The 20,665-nt window shown below is 40.1% G+C and overlaps 1 protein-coding gene and 1 long non-coding RNA gene across 9 annotated transcripts in view; one reads left to right on the plus strand and one right to left on the minus strand.

The window, feature by feature from the left end:
- Positions 1-12,647: 12,647 nt before the first annotated feature.
- Positions 12,648-15,547, minus strand: LOC123378987. Its single transcript, XR_006582803.1, has 2 exons — positions 15,408-15,547; positions 12,648-15,128 (listed from the first exon to the last, which is right to left on the minus strand). It is a non-coding gene; the product is annotated as an uncharacterized LOC123378987 (long non-coding RNA).
- NTNG1 (netrin G1) overlaps positions 13,618-20,665 on the plus strand; it is a 338,068-nt gene continuing 331,020 nt past the window's right edge. For 6 of the 8 annotated variants that reach the window (XM_011285034.4, XM_019837535.3, XM_019837529.3 and 3 more), the window contains exon 1: positions 15,395-15,533. The gene's annotated coding sequence lies outside the window, so the exon portion shown is untranslated. Of the gene's footprint in view, positions 13,863-15,394; positions 15,534-15,695; positions 15,848-20,665 lie in introns of those variants that run through there. The other 2 variants (XM_023258950.2, XM_023258949.2) reach the window with 2 other exon arrangements.

Genomic DNA, 20,665 nt, shown 5'->3' on the forward strand with positions numbered 1-20,665 from the left:
GTAACAGTTTCCTCTTAATTATTTATCATATGAAACTTTAAAAAGTGAGAGTCTCAGGGCAGAAGAAATTTTTTAAGTGGACAGAAAAAGAACAAATTAAATTACCATGTAGGTTAGAAGATCCAAATAATATAATAAATATAAAATACTTAAATGACTTGTTATACATTTTAAAAACAAATTTTACTATAATACTTGAATATGATGTGTGGTAATTTCAGTTACATGGTGATTGTTCTGTGAATTATACAGGTGCTTTCCTGATGCAACAGAAGCTCTATTCATTAAGGTACAGTTTAGCCATTGCAAGGAGACCCGAAATAATCTCCTATAATCATCAGAGCATAGCAGTCCAGGGCTCCTGTGCTGGTGTGTTATGTCAGGAAGCCAGGACCATTTATCCTTTGCTCTGTAGCCCTCAACACCTAGCTTCTATGTCATGGTTCAAGACGGTTATTCCAGCTCTGACCTTCACATCTGCATTCAAAAAAGGAAGGAGAAAAGGGGAACATAGGATGACTCATTTCCTTTAAGGGGATTTCTTGGATGTTCTGCATACTATTTAAGGAAGGCTAGGAAATGTCCTCAGCTACAGTCATATGACAAGGACAGAAAGAAAGACTAGGTAATGGGAACAATGACTACCGTGGCTCAATCTCTTATCCACAGTGTGGATCTTCATGGGGCAATTTGAAAATGACTCTGTCAGAGACTATTTCAAGTTGTGAAAATTTCACAAATGTTATAGGACATGCTCATTTACTACTGAGCGGACACACTCTAGATGTGCACACTGAGAGAGAAATGTGATAAGGCAGGCAGAGCCACAGCAAATAAATGACCCTGCTGGGCTCTTGCGGGTGAGCAGTACAGTATCCTCATGCTTTGTTTCTCTGGAACCTGTTACAACCAATGATTTGTAAAGATCAACAAAGTTTTCCCAGTTATTTTTTTTTAACATTATCACATGAAGCTTTTTAATAAGAAAACAAATATGACAAATGACATAAAAATTTATAAGTACGTGCAACAATTATTTTGTAATAGTGAATACAATTTACACAGTGTCTTATTACACTAAATAAAGGTTCTGTTTTAAGTGTAAATATTACATTTACAAATGTTCTGTATCTTTAAACAATCTAAAGTGATGGAAGTCAAATAATAGATTGTCTATTTGATTTGCTCCTATATTTATGTTACAAAAAACATTAACAACATTATTACCCGCATAGGCCATGTAACTTAATCCTTTTTTTGTAACTGTATGCGTTGTGTGATATCCCCTTTTTAATCCATAAAAACCGGTGTTAGAGAGGATGAGGTCACTTCTGAGGATCACACAGGTCTTAAATAGAATAGCTGTAGATCAAAACAAAGTCGTTTGCCTCCAGAGATTATGATGTCCCCTCTAAGAAGGCCCAAACTCTAGAGGCACCTAGGTAGTCCAGTTGATTAAGCACCTAGGTCTTGATCTCATGGATCATGAGTTCAAGTCCTGGTTTGGGCTCCATGCAAAACAAAACAAACCCAAACTCTAGACAAAGTCTTCAATGGCTATCCTGGAATTTTTAAAGCCAGTAGGAATCCTCACATCGTGCTTATAAACAGTGAAAGAAAATTAAAGTGAGACTTGGCTCCAAGTGTCCTTTCCCTTGCTCAATTCATTTTCATCACTTAGGATAAACACCTTCCCTCCCCCCACCTTTTAACATAGTGCATCAACAAATTAATCAGAAAGCCTTGGAAAAGTGTAAAATTGTGGCAAGATTGTGTTCCCTTTCCTTGCACACTTTATGAATCTATGGCCAAAGTGAGTTCCAGTCATGATCTGAACTGATACCTGAACGTGAATTCATTGAATTTAGAACTCTATCAATTGGCATTTCATTGAATGTGATTACTCTTTTATTTTCAATTTCAGATCAATACAGGTTTGGATGCTTCTGCTATTCAGTAATATATTTTTAGATGACAGACTAGAGGGTGAGCAGATATTTTGTTCGTTAAATGTTCCCAGAATCACTGGAGAAAAATCTTTAATTTCTACCTCTAAGTTCTGTAAGAATGAACTGATTCTGAAATGACAAATTGATTATAAATGCGTTTTGGGTTAAGATGATATTGTTTAAAGCTAGCCTATCAGAACTATTAGCATAATATAATTAATTTTTTAGTAAACACCTTTACATATAACAGTGTCAGTCTTTTATCTACCACTTGAAATAACAATTAAGCTTTATTGTTTCATGTTACAAAGCTGTTGGCTGTTGCTGCCCTTTACTGGTTTGTAGTGGTACCACAAACCACGACTCATGGTTAGTTGTCAAAGGTGTGAAGATCTCCATATGCTATGCATTATTTCAGATAACTTGTATTTGTGAAGATCAGACAGGGAGCCATCTGAGATAACTTTTCTTCACCTTTGGGCTCACAGAAGCTTGGAGTACTTTCTGTGTGTTGTCATTCTCTGACCTGAAACCAGTTTCATCGGAATTTCCTGCTTGTTCGTTCAATATTCTCTTACATATCCAAGTGGTCATCTGTGCCCTCATTGTGGTCAGGGAGTAGAGATTCTCACATAAATCTAATCCATGAAATATAATTAAGAGATGATAGTGAGGCAAACATAAATCATGACAGATATGTAATGGGCACCATATCAAATGCATGCTCTAATATCACTGAGAAGATTTTCTACAGCCTCAAAACAACTTGTAAGAGTTTATTAGTGGGTAGGGGGTCTTAGTTTCTGAAATTTATCTTGCTGCTGCTCTGCATCAGCTCTACAGCTACTGATACTATTTTCTGATTATTCTGAAGTGTTAATGGGTTGTTCCTTCCTGGCCACATACATGAATGATAGTTAATATTTCCCACACCCTAGATTTAACAGATTTGGGAAAATGGGACTGTGAGACAAGGAAGCACTCCAGTGGTTGAGACGTTATGGTTTCTAGGTTCTGTAGTTTGCCGGTTCAGAGGATTACCAGCATCCCAGACAAAATGTTCCAGTCTCTTATTCTTTAGCATTCCTATAAAGGTGTGCAACAAAACAAGAAATCCCATCCCAGGTTCCCTGGTTTGATTTCAGGATCTTAATATGGAACAAGGGACAGAGACGTAATTTGTAGAGTTTGTAAACACATAGTTATGTGACATCCTAAGTGAGAAAATGAGATTCTTTTTTGCTAAAACAAATATTATTTCATGTGTATGCCTTACCTTTCCCAGAGGTGTTCAGGATAATCAATTGAAGTCTTGAATTAAACTGCCTTTCCTATGAACATTCTTTCTTCTCTATTCATATCATTGGCAAGGATGTTGTAAAAAATGTTATTTCATCACGTATCCTCTTTTTTCAGGACCCCTAGGAAAAATGCATGCCCGGTCTTATTAAAAAGAACAGTTATATTTTTCTACGGTATATCTAGTTGTGTTTTTTAAAATCTCATAGATATGGTCAATTAGGTTATGAGATTTTTTTCCGTCTTTATTGTCCACGAGTCAGCTTAGGGAAAACCTTATATTACATGGACACTGTGTCATCCATTTTAAGCCCTATTCCCCATTCCTTTGTTTCTGCTCTTTTTTGGGGGTCATATTTTATGTATTCTTGTAAGTAGCCTTAAATCTTCTCTGAAATATGGTGGTAGCACAAATTTAAAAATGGGCAAGGGAGTTTAAAAACCACTTTCCAGAAAACTACAGAAAGGAAATCACCATACAGAAATCATGTAAGATTTAATAAAAAATAATAATGGTAACTGACATCAAGTGTGAAAAGGGCTGTTCTCCATGCTTTATATACATATATATAATATGTAAAGAATAATAATTTTATTATTTATACATATTTTATATATAAATAAAATAATTTTCCCTAAAGGCTCAAAATTGCTGTATAGAGGGCTGTGTTACACAATCAAAACAGTACAAATATGGCTAAGTCTCAAAGAATTGCAAAAATATGAATTAATGTGATTTGCTGTAAATTGTCAGACTTTAAATTTTTTTTTTCAACGTTTATTTATTTTTGGGACAGAGAGAGAGACAGAGCATGAACGGGGGAGGGGCAGAGAGAGAGGGAGACACAGAATCGGAAACAGGCTCCAGGCTCTGAGCCATCAGCCCAGAGCCCGACTCGGGGCTCGAACTCACCGACCGCAAGATCATGACCTGGCTAAAGTTGGACGCTTAACCGGCTGTGCCACCCAGGCGCCCTGAGACTTTAAAAGCAATCATGCTGGCCTCTTCCAACATGCCAGGGAGGTGAAGGGCTTTTTCACTGGTTGCTTCCTCTTCCTGAAACAGTCTTCCTCCAACTCTCTGTAAGACTCATTCTCTTTCCTCCCTAATGCTGTGCTCAGCATCACCTTTGCAGGTCTGTGGTGACCACTCTATTTCACTGTACATCTCACCCTCAACATGTCACTCTCATGTCCTAATCTACTTTCCTTGTTTCCATATATTTTTCTCTTTCAAAGATAGTAGATAACTTATTATATTTGTTGTTTATATCACTGGGATCCCCAAACTAGAATATAAGGCTTATGAGTCTTATCTTTATTTGGTTCACCACTGAATCCCAAACTTCTAGAACAATGCCTGTCTTATGCATTCAACACATATTTGGTTGAATGAAGGAAAGGTGTGTGCATTTTGAACATTTGAAGAGAAATGAAAATATAAGAGTTCTATTGAATTATTTTCATTTTCTGATGCAAAATAATCGGTTAGCTTAAAATTATTTTTTAATAAATAATTTGTGTCAATAATCTCACCATTGCCTTACATATCCACTTTTTGCTTTTCTATTTTACAGCTACCAAATCATTGTCTGCCTCTTATTTGCTCTCCCTGTTTTTAGTATCTCCCTGCTCTGATTCATATCCAGATAAATTCATACATATATAAAGAATCCTGCCATATTATTCATGGGTCTACCCTGCTCAGAACTCTCAATTTTTTTTTTGATGTTTATTTATTTTTGATAGAGAGAGAGAGAGACAAAGTACAAGTGGGGGAGGAGCAGAGAGAGAGGGAGACACAGAATCGGAAGCAGGCTCCAGACTCTGAGTTATCAGCACAGACCCCACGCGGGTCTTGAACTCACAGACCCTGAGATCATGACCTGAGCCGAAGTTGGACGCTTAACCAACTGACCCACCCGGGGGGTCACCCCCCCACCCCCACAACCGCCCGCTCAGAAGTCTTAACTGCTGTATAACATCTTCTGGATAAATTTTAAAACTCTTCACTGGGGATTCAAGGAACATTGACCCATGGTCCTCCCACCTAAATTCTAAGCAGATACCCACAATTCCCTCAAATAATACCTTACTTCCAAGTAATTTGCTTCTCTACCATTTCCTGGAAATAACTTGACTTTCCTGGTTCAGCTGCCTTTGCTCTTGTTCAGTCCCCTGATGAAATTCCTTCTATCATTTACCCATCCAAACCCTAAAAGGTCTTCTTACCTTTCTACCTCCCTTCCCATAAAACATTCTTTGATCTTTGAAGACCAATTTTATTCATTTTTAGTCAGTTTTTAAAATATGTACCTCAGTTTTTATCCTTCACTCAGTGATATTGCTCTGTGAAATCCTTAAGTAAAATTTCAGTGCCTTAGGCACAAAAATTACAGCGTGTGTTTCTTCTATATTTACTTTCCAGGGTATTTGGTACAGTGTTAGACTCAGATGGCCCCCCAAAAATCTTGTCTAATAAATAAATTAATCTTGACATTAATACTGGAAGGTTCAGTCCTATAATATGAGAAGTAAATAATAGTTAACATTTACAAAGTGTTTTTTAACCAAATATATTTATTCTTCATAACAGTATTATAAGATACTCAACATTATTCCCATTTTATAGCCGAGGAAAGAGAGGCCCAGAAAGATTAAGTCAGCTACCTAAGGCCATGAAACTGTTAAGCAATGTAATAAGGACTTGAATGCTGGTCTTCAACGATTTACCAATACATCCTACTATATTTCAGAATGACTTTAACTCAAATACACAGAAAATGTATACATAAGCATAATGTATGCACATCCTTATATATAGTTTGTTAAGTTTTTAATTAAACTGTTTTGGAAGTTCTGAGTTTTATGGAAGCTGATGGTAATAATTCATTAGGACATTTTGTATACATGTATTAGTTACTGCTGGTAAAGAAAGTCCAATAATCACTGACTGATTTTGAAGAAACTCAGCCTTAATAAAATGTTTAAAAAAGCTTTTAACACATCATGACTAGATCTCATGGTAGGTTTCAAAGAACTGATGTTTACAAGTTGAGGAATATACTTCTAGGAGAGATTTATGGCAGCTTATAGCTAATACATATGTTCCAGAAATTGGGCCTCAGTTAGCATGGTTACAAATGAACTGTATTATGTAGCAAATGCTTAATTTCTTCCTTTCCTAACAATATGGTTTCAAAGTCTTTGGCCTTCATTGCATCTAATCTTGCAGGGAATCAAACATATACCCCACTTAATTCTAATACATAGACGTTTGTATAGAAGTGTAAAAAAATATTTTAGAAATCAAAATTCCTATTCTATTATCCAAGAATCTGAAGGATACATTTATTTTTGTCTCAGCTTTCATTTAAATTAAGCCCAACCTCAAAGGAAGACTCAAAATGCAAATGCTAGAAGAAACCTTAGGCTAGTAGTGATCCTTGAAACTTAATATGCTTAAATAAAAATCACCTATCCAGGTGCTGATTCAGGACCTGCTTTATAGAAAGCCCCAAAGTTATGTTAACACGAAGTCCATGAAGCCCATTTTAGCAACTACTCCCTTAGATTCATCTAAATCAGCTTCCTCATTTTACAGATTACATAGTTAAGGTGTAGAGAAGTAAAGTGACTTATGCAAATTCTCACAGCAAAAAGTGTCTTAGCAAGGTTTTGGTCTCCTCCTGGTCCAATGCTATTTAGCATTACATCTTTTTCTTCTTTCTTTTTCTTTCTTTCTTTCTTTCCTTTTTTTTTTTCTTTTCTGAGAGAGACAGCGTACATGAGTGGGGAAGAGGGACAGAGGAAGAAGGAGAGAGAGAATCTTAAGCAGGCTCCATGCCCAGTTAAGAGCCCACACAGGGCTTGATCTCACAACTATGAGATCATGACCTGAGCCAAAATCAAAAGTTGGATGCTGAGTCAACTGAGCCACCCAGGCACCCAGACTGACACTATATCTTAGTGGACTTTCTGAAAAAAATTATTTGAAGGATCCAAACATATAATAGTTTTAAGCTAAACTCACATATATATATCAGTCTCAGATTTTCTATTGCCGAAGTTTGGGCTTCTGTTTCTCAATGCTTAAATGAACTATGAACATTCAGCAATCTTTGTCTATTAATCAAAAAAAAATTTTTTTTAATTTTAAATAGATTCCATGCCCAATGTTCGGCTTGAACTCACAACCCTGACATTAAGAGTAGTATGCTCTGGGACACCTGGGTGGCTCAGTCAGTTAAACGTCCGACTTCGGCTCAGGTCATGATCTCATGGTTTGTGAGTTTGAGCCCCACATTGGGCTCTGTGCTGACAGCTTGGAGCCTGGAGCCTGTGTCTCCCTCTCTCTCTGGCCCTTCCCCTCTTGAGCTCTGTCTCTCTCTCTCTTTCAAAAATAAATAAACATTAAAAAAAAAAAAGAGTAGTATGCTCTATGGACTAAGCCAGCCAAGCACCCCTCAATCAGTTCTTAATATGAGGATAACTGCAACATTTAACAGTGGTGTGTATACCATGATATACAGTAACTAACAGTCTAGCTCTCTTTCTTCATTGCAAACTCAGCCTTCAGATTACTAGTTGGGGAAAATATAGTTTCAGGGAAGTGGCTGAGGAGAGGGGTAATTTTTTTAAGTCTCATTTTACATAGATATCAAGAAAACTAAGATTTATAGATGCAGAAGGTAATTGGGAATGTGGCAGGTAAAAAAACAAAAATAGATTCATTTTTTCCTCATCAATACACTTCCTGACTTTCTAATCATAAATAGTAAAAAGCTTGATTAACGGTCCCATCTTCACCAAAAAAGAAAAAAAAAAACCTGAATTCTACTTTGATTTAGACAAGAACTGGTTCACGTAAATAGCAATTTGTTGCTCTTTTTTTCCATTATGCATAACGATGTCTAAATTTCTTGAATGTTAGCGTCTTTTTCTAGCTTGTTTTATTTTCTTCCCCTTTCTTTTTTAAAAAAAATAGTTATTCCCCAACAGGAATTTGAAATACACTTATTTAGGATTGCAAAAATGTAAACCATGGTGGAATGATTGGGGGTTGGTTCTTTCATCTAAGGCTCAATTGGTATCTATAATTACTAATTAGTCAACTTCCATTACTCATGTGTAGCTTATCCCTGGTTACATCGTTGAACCTTGGGTTTCCTGGTCACCAGTCTGCTCTGCAGCCCTGTTCTCCCGCTCTCAGTGCTTACTCAGGGAAATCTGACTAATTTTAATACCAATCTAAGCACAAAACCTCATTAGGAAAGTAGATCTCCTGCCAAAAAGAGGCATATAATGTACTCCAAAAGCAAATACAGAAGCTTTAAAAATTATTTTTTGTTTTAGATTATGCTCTTGCCTTCACAGAGGTTACAGAAAAATGAGTGGGAAGTTCTTGGTCCCGCAAGATTGACACATAAAGTTGCCATTTCTGTGGTTGGTAATGGTAAATTATCAGCGTGTTCATAGTCTCAGCCTAAATAATAGAAGATACTTCCTCTCATTTGATTTTCTCTCCTATTGTTCTCAAGTCTTGTTACGGATTTTCAGGGTCGAAAGCTTGTAAGCATTCACCTCAAAGGCTATCTGTGTGGGGCAGTGAGCTTCAATCATACCAAACTACTGACAAAAAAAAAAAAATGCCCTATTGGGTTAGGACTCCTGACTTTGCACCCCACCCCCTGCTTCCTGGTCAGAAGCATTTTTTGCTCCTTTGTCTGCTAGGTGAACACTACACATCTCTTGAGGCTCTTTGTAGGTCATACACCACTTAACCTACCTAGCTTTTCCCTGGATTCTCCAAGAAGAATCATATGGTATTTTCCTTTGGGGTTCACCTGCTCCCTGTGGATTCAATTTCAGCTCCTGTAGTAGTATTACATTGGTAGTTTCCAAATTTGTTTTCTCTCGTTGATTGTAAACTATGACAGAGACTGCCTTATTCATCTTATCATTTCTAATGTAGTCCCTAGCACATGGTAGGTGTTAAATTCATGTTTGAGAATAAGGAAAAAGGAAGAGAGAGGGGGACAAGAAAGAATTCTTATGATATCATAGCTATCTTACAGTTGTGTTATTTTCTATGGAATTTCACAGTTTGGAGAACTGATAATTGAGTTTTCTTCCTGGCTTATGGGAGAAAGAAGAGAATTCACAATGCCTCTGATTTCATTCTTCTCCATTACAAATAGAGGCAGAATTTAAGAGAATTAGTCATCTTCTGTAGGAGAGGGAGCCTTCTTGCCAAAGTAAAGGCCGCTTGGCACAAATCCATCTTACTCACCAGAAGCCAACACCAGCTTATGTCCACTGCCTCCATTCAGCATAGAAGCTAAAGGATGGGAGCCATAAAGCTGATAAAAACAGCAACCAAGGTAATCATTTCAGAACAGTAAACCTGAAACTAAACCCAGAAGCAGGGAGTCAAGAAAAGTGGGGAGAAACATCTGGATAGAGTATAACTCAAACCAATGGCACTCTGTGATCTTAGATTTCTCTTCCTTGCCTACTGTTTTTCTATTATTGGAATTTCTTTCATCATGGATATTTTGACTGCAGTGGGTCAATGAATTTTGGCTCAGCCATTATTGCATTTGTATGATAGTCCAGGAACCTCTTGCAGAGGCTGCTAAACCAGTCTACACTCTAATGTAGTTTGGGCCAGTGGCCTCTTAGAGATTGCTGACGCCATCATCTGAGTTGTGTGCATGTTTGTCCCATTTTGGGTACAAAAAGAGTCTCCAGACTTGACCATTACAACTACATTTCCTTTTAGCAATCTGTAGTATAACATTAAAAATGCACATTACAATTAATCCAACTCTGTTTTCCCAACATGATAGTCTACACTTTGTCTTGAGAGCTTTGCATTGCCTCCAGCACCTAATACAGTTCCTCGAAGGTGGTGTGGGTTCCATCAATATGTATTGAATTGGAAGAAGAACCATTGAGATGGAGTTGATGGAAAGATCTCTAAATTAGGCAAAGGGTGTTAGTCTTCCTCCATATATTTTCTTTCTCAATTTGAAAAGGATCCTGATTTTGTTGTTGAAAAATAATTGAAAATATGAAAATTACATTTGAAGAAATCTACACAGCTGTTGATTTTTGAGATGAATTTTCCAGCCAACACACTAGATAAATTGCAAGATCTCCTTTTTTTCAAGAAGTAAAGTTATGACCTTAGACAGACAAACTACAACAAAATACAAGCTCATAGACCCTGAGTTTGTTCAGACCATAGCATTATCCAAACTTGCTGGTGGGATGCCCTCTTTTTGTAGCCTCAGAAAAACTGTTTAACAAATATTGACTATGTGTTCTGAGTCTCAAAAACACTGAAATAGGTTTAAAAAAATTCAAGTTGTCATGATTTTGACAGATTTTACTGGTTGGATAAAAACATCTAATGTCATAGACTCTGAAAGCATAAAAACTAAGAAGTGGGGCACCTAGAAGTCTCAGTCAGTTGAGCGCCCGACTCCTGATTTCAGCTGAGGTCATGATCCCAGGGTTGTGGGATCGAGTCCTGCCTCAGGCTCCAAGCTAAGCATGGAGCCTGCTTGAGATTCTCTCTCTCTCTTCCTCTGCCCCTCTTGCACGCAGTCTCTCTCAAATTAAAAAAAAAAAAAAAAAGAAGAAGTGATTTCTGTTGATTTCTTATGGGTGATATTAGGTAAACAAAAATTAAAAAACTATTCTCCCTCAAACACTTCTAGGTCTGGGAAGTCAAAATAGAAAAAAGACATGAAATATTTGACTAAAAACAGTTATCGTTTAGGTTAGAATGCTTTCTCCTAAAAAAAATATCAGATTCTACATTTTGTTAAATTTTTATATTACCCTAACCAAGCAGTTTATTTTATTATTTCCAGAGCATTTGATACCGTGCCATATATTAGAAAGCACATGGATACCAAAGGTCACGTTCCCTGCACTAGTCATTAACTATCAATAGCTTATACCATCTGCTATTCTTCATGTTCTAGAATCAGTAGCACAGTAAATATGTGTGTTTTCTTACATTAAACAATATGCCCTTTGGTATACTATCAGTCCTCAGAAAACCTAAATGAGATTGCTGATATATCTATGCTGGGCATGCTTGATACTTGGATACGTTGGATTTGTAAATTTAAAGTTTGAAGGTAAGTGTACTTGGAACACCTACAACAGCAGGAAAGTGCCAATATAGTCCGGTGATAGAGCCCAGACCAGATGGTTAGGGCTTGTGAGAGGTTTAAATGTCAAAATATTTAAGCATTAAAAAATCCTGTTAGGTAAGTAACTTCAAAACCTGTCAAAACTACACTGCTAATGGCTTTGTAATAAAACATGTCCCCGAGCACAGAGTGGAGGCAAGAAACAACTAAAGGTTTTACAACTGCTAGGATGTTTCTACTGGGACACAAGCAGCAGTTATAAAAAGCATCTATCACGTAGTACACAATTGGCCAAACAGAACTTGTCCCTGATTTGGGTATTTCGGACATGGAAGTCTTAATTTAACATAGTGGGAGTTAGTTCCTGTTACCAAGGAGGCTATGGCTGAATCCTGGAAATGGGCAAAAATTATTCACACCTGAAACGAACTTGATTTTATACCTACTTTATGTTAAGTACTTTAGAGTACTTACAAGAAGACATATCTTTTTGGACTAGATATATTGCAAATATGTCACTACTACCAGTTTGGCATGTTGACGTTACAAGTAATTGAACAGCCTTGCCAAATCTCTAAAAAGAAGGTTTTTAAGAAGCTAATAACCTAGCAAGATGAACAATAGTTAGAGACCTAATGGGATTACAAATAAATGAAAATCTAAGTTGAAGAATGAGGAATGCACGGAAATCTGCCAGAGATCTGAAGCTGGAGAACTGAAAGATCAAACAATTCTTTTCTAAAGGAGAGAGGGAAAAAAAAAAGTAGAGTCGAAAGGTTAAATAAAAACAGAAAAATCGTTCTTTCCAAAGAAAGTTAAATATATATGTAGGTGGAGAAGGCAAAGGATGGTAGGAAAAGTAAGTATGCCCTAACTTATTTTCTCTGATGCCAAGAATATATCTAAAGTAAATTTTTGATTGCATTATATAATACAATTGTAATATATCTAAAGTAAATTTCTGATTGTATTATATAAACAAATGTGCAAAGATGCATTCAGGAAAGCTCTTTTGATAGATAAATTCAAGGGTTCTCTGTTTGAGGGAGTATATCAGATCCACCCAAAGTACTTTTTTGGAGATAAGGTCCTTCCCACTCCATCTCCACTAGAGGAGGGATCATGATCTGGAGAGGAAGGGATTTTAATGTTGAAAAGTCTCCTCTGACAATTCTGATTTCCTGGCCAAAGTTTAAATCCACGTGTTTAAAACTGGTGATTTACTGAGCCTGTGAAAAGATCAGAGCAGATGTTTGGGGAAAAAAAAAAAAAAATCACCTCTGGAAGACATTCCTGGAGCAGAAGAGGCTACTTAACTGGAAAGGGTCCCCCTACAAATATATTCTTCTGGGACTGGTGTGTGCCTCGTAGTTAAAGGAGCCTTGGCGATGAGAAAGGGTCTTAGTAAAGCAAGAGGGGAAGGGGTTTAGTTCTGAGACTTTGACATCTGGAAAGGAACGTTTCTCCAGGTTGGGAGCCAATATCACAAAGATCTTCATATATCCCAGGAGGGAATTTCCTAATCTCTACATGGATAAATTTTCTTTACTTTTTCCCAGAAAAGGACCTTAAAATATCAGACAACACTGGGGATGAAAACTCAGAAGGGGTTTTCTTGGCTTGAGTGGAAAGAACAAGAGGGAGAGGTAAGGCTGAGAGCTGTTTGTATTCAGTGTTGAGAAAGGGGGGGGGGGAGCAGTGAGAAGTGAGAGCACCACTGTGGGTGTTGTTTCTTAACTCCTACTGGCTTCCCTGAAGGTTCTAGTTTCCTGGAGCCCGTCAGGAAGGGTGAAATGGTGAATAGTATCTCCATATAATCAGTATATTTCAATCCTGGAGAAGCATAGACAGGGACTGAATGAAGAGCCAGGAAATGGCCACTGTCTAAGCGTGCCTTTAAAGAGTTTCACCCATTAGGTAATCCCTTTTGGCAATGTCAGTGCTTAAGAACAGAGGCGGGGAGAAGGAAACCAAGGAAAACATAGATTCAGGCACTGGAGAAAGTCAAGGGAAGGAGGATTCACTGTGACCTCTCCGTGTTAGAGGGTCTAGGGGCTGGATGCCTGGGGTTCCTGCCTCCTTTCTGGCTGCTTGGGGGCCAAAGAGGGTCTGGTTACAGGCTCAGTTCAACAAACTTCCCCCTCTAACACTCTTCTGACACACCCACCCCCCAGCCCTTGCAGAAAAGTGATCCCTCTGCTCTTAGCTCTGTGCCTTCATAGTTGGGTGTGTAGTTAGTGACCCAAGTGCTCACAGATACCCCTTTCTTACTCTCTGCTCTGCCTTGACTGAACTTGAGTCAGGCTTCTCTCCTCCCCACCCAACCCTGAACGTTAGCTTGCCTGCAAATCTGAGCAAGCACTAAAATGCACAACATGTTTCCTTGTTCGCTTACTCCCCAAATCCGTGGACCACAGAGACGCATTCTTGTCAAACCCCGCAGGTCAGTCATGCCTTCGGTCTACTTCCTCTCCTCTGCCCAACTTTCCCTTGCCGCGTATTCCCCTTAACCGTATCAAGGCTTTTTTTGTTTGGCTTTGAGATGCTTACAGATATCTGAGATCAGAGCTCTCTCTATATTGCAATAGCCTTTCTTTCTAATTAAAGTGTCTCCCTATCTAAGTCTGGATTTTGTATTTATTTTATTTTTTGACGTTAGCTTGTAGCTAAGAGTGATTTCAGGTAAGTCTGAGCCCCCACTGGTGGGGAATGAAGTCTTGGGGTCGGGGTATTTGCGTTTTTCTCGGGAAAGGCAAGGAGATCTGACAAGCTTTCTTTTGAACTTCAACTTTCCAAAGGGGAATGGATTTCTAAATAAGGAGGTTCAAGGCTGGCGCTCTAGGGGCCGCTGGCAGGGCCTGGGGATTGTTGGTTGAAAAGCTCAGTAGGGATCCCTGCTAGGGGCGAGGGGTGCGCTTAAGGAACGGTTTGGGGGAGGAGAAGGAGCAGCGAGGGATGGGACGGGCGGGGGCTCGAGTGGATGGTACGTGAAGAGTTACTGGCAAGGGCGCTTCCGTGGGCGAGCTGGGGGTGGGGAGGTGAAGGGTGGTCTCAGAGCCTCAGCGCTGGGAGGTCGTGGAGCGGCGGCACGGGCGGCGGGAGCAGCCGCAGCAACAGCGAGCGGGACGGAGTTAGGACCGCTCGGAGCGCCCAGGTCTCGAGGTAGCGTAAGGTTTGCAATCCTTCCACTTGCTGGCAGTTGCAGAAGATCTGCTTTTAAGTGAAACGTTCGAGCCACCCCTCTGAGGGCTGCGGCTTCCCGGGGCTCGCTTCTTTCTCTCTCTCTTCACCGGCCCTCACGCTCACTCTTTAATTTGCACGCACCCCTAAGTTTGCTGAGAGCTTGCTGCCCGCTCGGAGCCGCTCCGGCCAGGCGCCGCGGGCGGGGGCGGGGAGCCCGGGAACCGCAATCCAGAAGCGTCGTGGGCCATGTATATTTCATCAAATGGACTTTGGGTGCGTCGCGTCTCACAGCCATCAACGCTATGTGCAGTGACATTTCTGACTTGAGTGGAGGAATGCGCGAAGGAAGCCCGGGCGAAATTGTTACTAGAGGATCTTCTTGGCGCCAATGCTAATTGTCCTGATTTATGTCCCTTCTGACTAAGCTCAACGTCTTCATCTGAAATAAAATGAAAGCTGTGCCAAGCGGGGTAGAACCGCCCGGCCGCTGGTTCTGATCCCCAGGAATCAGGAAATCGTCCTGCAGCTGAAAAAAAAAAAAAAAAATTACAAAAAAAAAAAAAAAAGGGAGAGAAAAAAATAGAAATAGAAAAAAAAAATCCCCCAGTAAAAGTTTAAGGCGAGAAGTGGCAGAGGCAGTGGCGCGAGGAGGAGCGGAGGAGAGCCGGCAAGCGGGGGACTGGGCTGGCAAGACCTCCCGAAGGCTGCGATTTCATTATTAATATCACTATATTTTTGGAGGGAGAGGCACCTTTCTCATCCTCTCTTCCTCTCCGCCCACCCCTGCTCCCTCCCCCTCATCTACCTGTCAAAGTCACTGATCTTTTGCATTTCGGAAGAGGACGTCAACGGAAAGGAATTCCCCCTCTCGGCGAGGGCTCCGAGAGGGGGCGACGCGCTGGAGGCTCCCCCTCTGGGGCCCGCGACCAAGGTAATTAAGCGGCGGGGAGTGGCGGGCCGGCGCGGGGCTGGGGGTCCGCAGAGTCCTCTCCCACGGCGGGCTGGGCGCGAGCGGGACCCCGGGGCTGCTGCTGCGGCGGCGGCGGCGGCTCAGGTCCACACCCCACCCCTCTCGCTCCCCACGCGCCCGGGAGGAGGCTCGGCGGGAGCTGCCGCCGCCCGCCCGTGCGCCGCCCGCGGGCTCCGCTGCTGCGGCCGCCGCCCGAGGCGCACCCGGCTGGTCAGGGCCGCCGCCCCGCGCCGTCGGTCGGCTCCCGGCCGGCGCAAGGGCAAGCGGGCCACACGGTAAGTGCAGCCGGCGTCCCCCTCCTCGGGAGACCCGCGCGTCTCGTCTTGGCCCCTCTCCCCCCACCCCCAACCCCGGGCTCCTTCCCTCCCTCCGCCCCCCTCCCCCCCACCCCGCCCCTGCGATCCACAGGCGGGAGGGAGGCTCCGGGTGGGCGAGGAACTTTGCGAAGCGCCTTGAGGAGGCAGCGCGCGGAGCCGCGGCGCGCACACAACCCGCACACTCTCACACCCACACGCGAGTCTTCCTGGGTGTGCGCCCCGAGCGGGTTACGTGTCTGTGAGTGTTGCCTCCGGAGCCCGGGCGCGGGGTCTGTGCCTCGGCGGACGCACGGACGGGCACCCTGCGCGCTCCCCCTCTCACGCGCACACACCTGGCCACACACAACGCGCCAGAGGATTCTTTTTTTCCTTTTGCCAATTGTCTTTGGGGAGAAAACTTGCCCTCTTGCCGGCCCTGTGGAGCCGGTGGCCACACTGAGAGCTTTTGAAGTCTCTTTCTTTTAATCTCCGTTATTGGTGCGAGATTAAAGCATTACTATCCCATGGTGTGCAGCTGGGGAGAAGGGAAAATTCAAAGAGGGAAAGACTTGATGTAGGAATGCTGTGTGGAGTATTTTGCTCAGATTCTTTGGTGGCATGACATTAACCGGCTTGCGCAATCGTCTAGGGACACTGAATTCCTGTCCTATATGTATCTGTGGATATCTATATATAATACAAATAATCCCGAATATTATTGGGCCCAAAATAACCAATTAAGTGATTCATACACGCGAAAAGTTCGATAAAAAAAGAAACTGCGCCCTCTGCTGTTTATTCTAGTAACCTCACCCGGGGACCTCCACCCTCCACCCCATCCACTTAGGTTGTCATCTTGCAGGGCTTGCAGGAAAATTCCTAGCGGGGATTTTAAAGGAACTTTATTTGGAGAAGTCGGAGGTTGCGTTCCCATCGTCGCATCAGGTATAGATTTCCAGAGAGTAGAGGCTTTTGTTACCCAACTCCCCCTCCATTCTTCTGCACTCCGAACGGTAATGGAGCCCCTCGTTATCATAACAGTTTGTCAGTCTTTGGAATGGAAAATTCTGAGTAAGATTCAGAATTCCACCAAGCATATGGCATATCTGGCACTCGTATTGCTCTAGAAATAAGGCCCTATTTTATGACTGAAAACACTAAAAGTTTTCCTATCTTACAGAAATGGTGGTGGTGGGGGGGACTACCCAGAAAGATCCTCCAACAAAATGCTTTATTCAAATTTACATAATGGTTAAGCTTGTTAGAAAAAGTTTCCCAGAAATTGTCTTTTCTGGAGACGGGACCAGGTTTTTCTGATTTGCCTAGACCTTGAGAGTATCTCTAACCTGTGGGGAATTAGCAACCTCAGATTTCTTTAAATATTTTGAACTGTATCACTTTGAACGTCTTATCCTTCCCTCCCCCCCCCCCCCGCCCTTTCTCTTTGGCAAAGGAAAGGCCGTTCAATAACTGTCCAAGATTCTTTTGGAAGATAAGCAACTTTCAGTTTTTCATGAAGATAAAATTTGGGGCTTTGCATGTGGATAAGGATACAAAGGGGAAAAAAATGCATCAAGTGTTTTACACTTAATGTTGTTACAGTTTATAAACGTAAGGGATGTATTTCCTTTTCTCTTCTGGAAGCCATGAAGTGACATCTGTTTCGCCACTAAAGACCAACATGAGGGCATTCAGAATTCCACATACTGGCTATTAATTTGGTGATACTTCCTACTGTGAAATTTAAGAGATATAATCCTAAAATTTTGTAAGAAAACAATTTATTTGCACACAAAGCTTTTTTTTTTCTATTGAAATTTTTGTTTTGTCAGCTTTCACAAGGCACATGTGTTAAAGTGATTCAGGTTAGCTTTTTTAGGAGGAAGCCAATGTATTTTGCAGTTTCCTTTTGTATGTTTGCAGTTGGTGCAACTACTTGTCTGCTTCCATTATTATTCTGAAAAAAAAATATGTCAAAGAATTAAACCATTACACATTTAGTTGATATGTTTTCTAAGTGTTGTAAAGATTTGGAGAGTTTTGGAGTTACGAGAGCATCAGGGCGCTTGGAGAGAAAAAATTTCACGCAACTCAGAAAGTCAATTATTGTGTTAACAAAAATGTATGTGTGTGTGTGTGTGTGTGTGTGTGTGTGTGTGTGTATCATATTATAGGTCAGTAAGAGATGTAGCATACTTTAAAAAAATAATTTCATCTTCAGAATCCAGAGTTTTGTTTCAGAACTTCAGGTGGGTGTACATTTTCTTAAATGTGTGTTTGAAACCTTGGATGTCTGAACTTCCCTATGTAAGAAGGCAAGATTTGCTGTTGTATGGGAATGAAACCCCAGATTTCTTCTAGGCTTAACTGATTCTGAAATAATTTTTATTATTATCCCATCCCCAAACATCCTGCCAAGTATATGCTATCTGATTTCTCTAATGATTCTTCTGTCTGTGAAAACCGAGATTTTTCAAATACGAAGGTGTGCTATTCGGTTTTATTAAGAATCTCATGATAGGCAGTTGCTCATAATACCCAATCAAGAATGAATAAGATATGCCAATGGCATTGTAATACATGTTAAATTCCTTACATTTTGAGAGACAGTTAGCAAAAGGATAGAAGCAAATGTTTCCCATTAAGATGACTAGGAAATGCTTTCTTCACAACAAATAAATAAATGCAAAGAGCATTCAGTATATCTTAAATGTCTTGTCTAGTCCATCTCATTATGACAGTGTTTGAATCTGCTAATTTTGGTGGGTTATAGAATTTGGGTAATATCTTTATCTCTTTATACTTTTCACTCAATGAAATGTGATGATAGTCCATGTTCTTTTTGTTCCTTCCCATTCAGAAACATGCATATTTATAAAAGTCTTAATGTCTATGAGGAATGAGTCAATAGCTGTCTATTTCAGGTGTCCCCGAAGAGCTGAATATTTATGGAATAAATAGCCTACTACCACCAACCCCACCTCCTAGTGAAATTATATAATAAAACGAATGAGCTGGAGTTAACAGATTTACTGTCAATATTTTCCTCTCAGTTGATGAAATTGGCGATTGTTTTTAGAATATAATTGTCTATAATTTTGATCATTATTACTTCCGTGTAATATTTTGTAAGGCTTCTCTTCTAGTGAGGCAAAGGGCCTGTGAAGGATCTTATGCAAAGTTAATCCAACGTGGAAGGGAATTAGCTACAGAAGCCTGGGGAAAGATGTCTCATGGATGCAAAGCCATGTTATAGCCCATTTTAGTACAGATCAGTAATATCTGTCAACTTGAGGACATGACATAATTTTATGTTTTTACATTGGCTCTGCACATTTATATACCAGTGAGAGTCTTTGGAGTTCTCATAGCATATTAGTGGTTATTTTTTATCAAAGAGGACTACTCAGTACTTTAGTGTGTAGGTAGAGATGATGGCATTATTTGAGTACAGTGAGTTTCCAAGATTTGCAAAGCAAAGAACTAGAACTGGGGCTGCCCAGAGCTCTTCTGAAGCTGCTCACATTTAGGTGATGCAGACACCTGATACAATTGAAAGCCCATATTATTTGGCAATCAGTTCAGTTATGGGCCAGAAGGGGTTGGTTTACTATATATTAAACCTTCAAATATGTCATTGACTGTCTTTGTCATAATCCGTTTGCTTCGATATTTGCTGTGATGACCTAGCTTTTAAGAAGCAATTGATGATTTTAACCTGGTTGAAAGCATAGCCAGATGGAAACCAGTGCCATTAAGACAATAGAGGTTAGGGGGTAAACAATATTCTATTTTCATATCATTTTGTTTTCTTTGAAAACTCCATAATTATACTTTAATGGCAACTTTTCCATTTTGACAGAGGCTTCCTTTCCCACTGTGTGTCATGACAGTTCACAAATTTAATTTCTTACTAATTTTAAACTAAGAGGATTTTCTTTGAAGTGTATGTGGCACTGAAAAAAGTAAGGAGACCTTATATAAAGAATACACACTAGAATACATGCTACAAATACAGAAATTAGAATGAAATTAAGCAATTATGTTAAAGAACAGCTTAGTGACCCTCTGCTCCTGATCTGTAATATGCGTGGTCAATATCTTTTTCTGTGTCAATGGGAGCTCATTAAATGTAAATTCTGCAGACTAACTGAGCCATGCCATATTAGTGCTTGCCAAAGCTTGACATTTTTAATACATTAATAATATGTCTGTAATGTAATGGAAAACTATTAATCACAACTGGTTATGTGCCAGAAATTTAAGCTATAATTGGCTGCTTCTTGTCAAGAATGTCTGTCGCACAGTCCTGCAACTGCCTAATATTCAAATATCTTGCACTCCTCTGCGTTTTTCCTTGTCAGTGCTCTAAATTCGATCAATGGTGTAGTCCATAATTCTGTGTAATGACCATCATTATAATTCTGCTATACTTTAATGAGAATTCGTTCTATTGGGATTGCTGTTGTATCAGGAAACAGTAACAGGCTCACATACATTTCCTTAGTGTCCAAATTTTTCACGTACAGCCACCTGGTCATCCTTTATTTTGTGGTTGTAGTAAGGCAAAATGTGGATAAAGAAAGGGATATAAGACATAAATAGATTAGGGGATAACATTTACTGTTTAACAAAAAAAGTGAAGATTAAGCTCCGAGAGCATTCAAATATATACTTAAGGTCACATTTGAAAAACAGTATTAAAAACTAATTCATAATTTTCACTTGGTTCACACTCAGAGCAGTCCATTCCTGGCCTTCAAGATTATATTGTTCTTGATAAATAAGTTGCTAAGT

Source organism: Felis catus, chromosome C1, assembly GCF_018350175.1.
Source record: "Felis catus isolate Fca126 chromosome C1, F.catus_Fca126_mat1.0, whole genome shotgun sequence".
Taxonomy (NCBI): domain Eukaryota; kingdom Metazoa; phylum Chordata; class Mammalia; order Carnivora; family Felidae; genus Felis; species Felis catus.